Source organism: Nerophis ophidion, linkage group LG08 (genome assembly GCF_033978795.1).
Source record: "Nerophis ophidion isolate RoL-2023_Sa linkage group LG08, RoL_Noph_v1.0, whole genome shotgun sequence".
NCBI lineage: Eukaryota > Metazoa > Chordata > Actinopteri > Syngnathiformes > Syngnathidae > Nerophis > Nerophis ophidion.
In genome coordinates, this window is record NC_084618.1 from 47,697,856 (window position 1) to 47,703,855 (window position 6,000).

Here is a 6,000-nt window from a genome sequence, read left to right on the forward strand (position 1 = left end):
TCACAAGCGACTTTGGGCTCATTTTGTAATGTTCTGCGTGAATCTCCCGGTGGTCTCCCAGCTCGCAACAATGAACAAAAAGTGCTATTGGGTTTCTGTCCACACCGTGTTTCCTAGTTCTGGCAGGCGCCCTAGTCAGCTTAAACCGTGTACATGTGAGGAGACTAATAAGCTTGAGAACTAGTGCCAGTAAGTGGAGCAAATACAGTATGAGAAAAATAGAATAAATCGTAGGAAAAGATATTCCCACCCTGCAAAATGTAATTCATTATCCTAATACTGATGAAGCTAATAGACATGGGACAACGATACGAGACATATACTGTATTTTCAGGACCATAGGGCGCATTAAAGAAGAAATATTATTTTTTTTTTTTTCAAAATGTAAAACATTTCCTTGTGGTCTACATTACATGTAATGGTAGTTCTTGAGTCAAAAGGTCGTTTTACAGATCATCTTCAAGCCCCTTTCTGACAGTCGCTTCAAGATGCGCCATTGTGTGGGCGGTCTTATTTACGTGGCTTACCTTCGGCAGCGTCTTCTCCCCGTCATCTTTGTTGTAACGGTGTAGCGTGCAAGGACGGGAGTGGAAGAAGTGTCAAAAAATGGAGCAAACTGTTTTAATGACATTCAGACTTTACTTAAATCTATAACGGAGCAGCATCTCCTCATCCGGGGTTCACTGGTGCTATAACAACGCCGGAAGTGTGTCCTGTGAAAAAACGTCCAACCGGAACTTTCTAATGAATAAAGTTCCTTGGGTGATTAATGTAAACTCACTACACCGGTATCTTTTAGCGCTTTCATGGCAAGATTACTGACAGATATAAGAACTCTACACTACTTTATATTAGAAATGGCAACAGCGGTGGATGAATAACAAGAAATTAGAGAAAAAGAAGAGGTTTATCGACTACAAAGGCAGAAACGCTCAAATTTTCAAGACTTATGCAGATCCCAAAAACAGATCAGCAGGTAACAGAAGGTAAGAAAAGTTGCTTTTGCATAATATTGCGAAACGAAACGCCAGTCTTATCATACGCACACCAGAATAATACCTGTATGTTGAAGCAAAGTACAATCCATCAAACTGTGCGGCTTCGTAGCTTATCAAAGTCGTACTAAAAATTTTCAATGGAACATATAAAATGTTGGTGTTGGTTACTTGAGTTATATTGCCATCATATAGCAGTCTACACTTATCACTTATGTGTGACTGCCATCTACTGGTCACCATGTACCAAATATAATAGCTTTGAGGTCGGTATGAGCACAACCAAAATTATTCCGTACATTAGGCGCACCGGGTTATGAGGCGCACTGTCGAGTTTTGAGAAAATGAAAAGATTTTTAAGTGCGCCTTATAGTCTGAAAAGTACGGCAAAAATAGTAGTCTATATTTTACAATTTCCAATTTAAAATTTTTCTCAATTAATGTTGTGTTTTTAATTTCATGTTGTACCTGTCTTGGTTTTATACACAATACCTACTACATGAATATTGTCACATTCTCTGAATGCCACGTCATATTGGACCCCCCTATCCTTTTAACTATATTGTTTGCCAGGATGCCACGCCCCTCCCAGTGGATAATAATAATTACACCCTTTGACAAATGAATTAGGTCTGATAATATTCTGAGCAGTCAACAAAAAGATCTCGAAGGGACTCGTGGATTAGAGTTCAACATCGACACGTCTTCCACTTTCCTCAACTATCAGATTGCAGTGTGTGGAGGTCGCGGCCCCCTGCTGTGTCTTCACCATCATGAACTCGCTGACAACAGCTGGTTGAGAGTGTGTATGACAAAGTGTGTATGAGGGTGTATGCAGCAATCTTCCATTTGGCTGAGGTGTTTGCACCTTGTAAAAGTCAACCACAGGTGCTCCTTGCTGAACAATTGGCTTCTTTGAGACTTTTGACCCGGATTTGCTGGTCGTGGTTGTTGTGCATGACTTCTTCACACACACTAAACTACACTAAAATACGAGATTGGTTCTATTCTACTATGACCAGTAATTGCAGAAGTCAAAATTAAGAAGTGCAACTCACCTTTTTCAAGTGTTATAGTTGTATTTCCTTAAAACCCTAAAACAAAATAAAAAAGGTCCATGACAAATAACTAAAAATAACACAGAAATGTCTTTAGTGTCTTTTTTTTGTCCTTTCCAGCTACTTAGGCAAATCATATAGTTGGTGTAGATGCCAATATAAACTGTACAGATTTACTTTACAAAAGAGAAGTGTGGGATACTTCTCTGGTTGTCTTAATTATATTTGACTTTATTTAATGTTTGGTGCAGCTGGACCAGAGCAGTAAAGATAAAAAAGAGAAAAAAAGGAAGACAGAGGGGGTAATTGAGAGGATAAGTGGGGGATAAGACGGAGAGACAACAACAGCAACAACAGAACATCATCAGCAAATAGGATATGTACAAATATGATACAAAAGTCAAAGCAAAGAAGCAATTATTGAAATAAATGATAACACAGAAATGACAATGAACATTATTACACTACGAATGGAGCAATACAAATACCGATATCAATAGCATTATTGATACTAATAACAAGAATTTACTCCTCTCTCAGCACGCAAGCCTCAACCTGAACCTTGGCATTTACCGTCATGACGGACTGGCAGTGTGTCGCGCCTCGCCAAGGAGCAGCAAGAATACCAAGAAGCGCATTGCCAAATCTTCAAAGAGAACGGCCTACGGATTATGATTGAAGCCAACAAGCAAACCGTCAACTTCCTTGACGTCACTTTCAACCTGAGAAATAACAGCTACCAACCACTCATGAAACCCATCACAACACTCCAATACGTGCACCATGACAGCAACCACCCACCCACCACTACGAAGAGAATACTTACTGGAATCAATAAAAAGCTATCGATGCTGTCATCTAGCAAAGCTGAATTCAACCAAGCAACCCCCCGTACCAGAAAGCACTTAATGAAAGCGGATACAACTTCACCCTCACCTACAAACCCACGCCAGGAAACCAACCAAAAACACATCTGACACATATGTAGGATTGACCGAGGGAGAGTTCAAAACCAGATGGAACAATCACAAGGCTTCTTTTAGAAACCAAAGTCTGCGTAATACTACAGAACTCAGCAAACACATTTGGAACTTCAAAGACAATAATGTTGAATATTCAATAACATGGCAAATTCTTGCATCCAGCAGACCTTACAACAGTGGTAATAAAAGATGCAACCTATGCCGTGTTGAGCGAACTTTGTTGTGTGAATTTTGTCGTGTGTTCTCCAAGACAAGGTTAAGTCTTAAATTGCTGACCTAATGATTGCGTGATTGTGTTTGTTTTATTGTGAACAATTGTATTTGTCTGATGTGACAATCCTAAATGTATTGGTGGCGTGTGACGCTTGTGAAAAAATGTGGGAATTACTGGAATCGTTACCAAAATGGTGTTTTATGATTTCCTTTAAGTTGACATGACCGGATTTGTAAGCCCACAAACATAATAATAACAACAGCAGCAACATAACTGAATGGTTTTCATAGTTGAATTTGTTTTGTTGGATTTTGCCCACAGTTAATATTAGTCAAATGTATACATTTTCGGTAACACTTTAGTATGGGGAACATATTCACCATTAATTAGTTTCTTGTTAACATGCAAATTAGCGACATATTGTTGACTCTTAATTAGTCATTATTAAGTACTTATTAATGCCTTATTCTGCATGGCCTTGTTATACAACCAGTAAGCAATTAAGAGTCTTCCCTCAATAACCTCAGAATTATTGCTTATTAGTAACGCTAACCCTGTCCTGGGCATGACATTAAAGTGCATCCGGCAGTGGAGGCTCCTCTATAGGGTCTTGGGGCACTAGGAGGTTAACCCCTTTACTACTGTTACCCCAGGTGGCCCTTGGCAAAGGCCTAGTACCTGACTGCCCCCTAGCCAGGGATACGGTGAAGACCTCAACGGTGGAGCAGGCGGAAACGGTAGATGTAAGAATGACCACAATGCCTGCGATGGCGGGAGAAGGCACCCCCACATTCATGTGGGCCAAGTTACGGGGAAATAACAACCCTAGACCTCAACAATGGAAGAGGCGGAGGATAATTGCTAACCCTGTGGAGCGTCACAACGGCTGGGATGGCGGATGAAGGCCGCAGCAGAAAAGGGTCTCCAGTCGTCTTGGACTCCATGCCACTGGACCCTGACCCGGATTTGCCAAGGATCATATGGTGACTGCTAGTCTCCCCACGTTAAACAAAGTCATGCACAGGCATCCTCCATAAAGGAATACCCCCCTACCAGGAGGATCATCATACTCGCTTCGAGTGACCGCCGATGTTGACGATGAACCCTAACCCTAAACCTTATATGTTCCCCTAGTGTCCAAATAACTCTGAATTAAGTCTTTGTTACTTAGAATATGTTCACCATACTAAAGTGTTACCGACTTTTCTAAAGAGAAACAAAAAGATGATGATATGTAGTAATGCAAACTGATTGGTCACTGGTGTCAGTCTCGTCACGTGGATGAGTACAGCACATATACGTTAGTATTCCAAAGTTCATTAAATATATTCATTAAAGCAGGGGTCAGGAACCTTTTTGGCTGAGAGAGCCATGAAAGCCAAATATTTTAAAATGTATTTTCGTGAGAGCCGTGTAATATTTTTAACCCTGAATAAAACTGTCAGGTTCAAACACTGATGGCATCTATTAAACAGACAAGAAGCAAGGAATTAAACAGAGACTGGATTCAATTTAGCTCAATGAGGAGAAACGTGTAGACCTGCACCCTTGTACACCCATACTCTGACAAGAGAATTCTATGCCTCCTCTTTTATTTGGACTTTCCCTGGTTACAACAAAAAAATGCGTGCATCTTTTATTGTTTTTAATAACATTGTTATTCTGAAGCTAACCAATAATAAATCAAATACTTTTGACCATTAATGCGACTTCTTGAACAGGTGCGATAGAAAAGGATGGATGGATTCAAATGCATGAGAATGTTTTATATTTTGAACGCTATTTTTAAAACTGTGATTACCAGCAGAATTATTAATGACTTATCGTGTTAAGCAACGCCAGCTAAGATTTATCTGAGAGCCAGAAGCTGTCATCAAAAGAGCCCCATCTGGCTCGAGAGCCTTCCACCTAAAAAAAAAAACAAAAAAAACAACCCAAGTTTGTGAGGTCCTTGGTGCAAACTTCACTAAATAGAGGAAGTAAAAGTCGTAACAAAGTTTCTGTGTGTGAAGCACCAGAAGGATCATACATTTGCAAAAGCAAAGCTACACCTCCAGGAAGAGGCGGTGCCAGCGAGCTGACGGTGGACTTCAGGGTCTCATAGCAGCCTCGGTCACATCCCCCATGTAGAAACATCCTCCCAACACCCTTGGTAAAATATTGTTGTCTGCAGACAAATAGTTTATATATGAATGGGGATGTGGCAGGCACAAAACGTGACTACGTGACATTGAAAGCAATTATTTCTCACCTTTGTCTGCACGGAAGAGTCCTTTACAAAAATGTTAAGAAAACATGATGAACTTTATCCTCTCGACACACTTGCCGTGTGTGGGGCCTCAGCAAGTATTAACTCGCCAACCTCCCCCGGGGGGGTGTTAATGCCAGATGATTTGATGGCGAGGTTGACAGTCCAATCAGACTCCTCAAACCAAATTGGAAAGTCTTTGAGAGCATTTGAGGAGAGCTTTAAAGTCCACACTTTGAAGCAAAAATTTAGCAACATATTTTGTTTGAGAAGAGAAACCAAGGCCATGTCAGAGATAGTTTGTGACGAACCCCAAGATGCAGAGAATGCGGAAGGCATTTTGCAGGTAAACATGATTTAATAAAACACTAAACAATAACAAACAAAAGGGTACTAACAAAAGGCGCGCACAAGGCGGATAACAAACTTGGCTAAGAACAAAAACACTTACTGTGACACGAACGGAACTATGGCATGAGCAGAGTGAACAGAAGTAGACAAA

General features: G+C 40.5%; 1 long non-coding RNA gene across 1 annotated transcript; it reads right to left on the reverse strand.

Moving 5' to 3' along the window:
- Positions 1-4,798: 4,798 nt before the first annotated feature.
- Positions 4,799-5,604, reverse strand: LOC133557063 (uncharacterized). The gene is made up of 3 exons (XR_009807672.1): positions 5,502-5,604; positions 5,280-5,417; positions 4,799-5,158 (listed from the first exon to the last, which is right to left on the reverse strand). It is a non-coding gene; the product is annotated as an uncharacterized LOC133557063 (long non-coding RNA).
- Between the last annotated feature and the right edge of the window lie 396 nt (positions 5,605-6,000).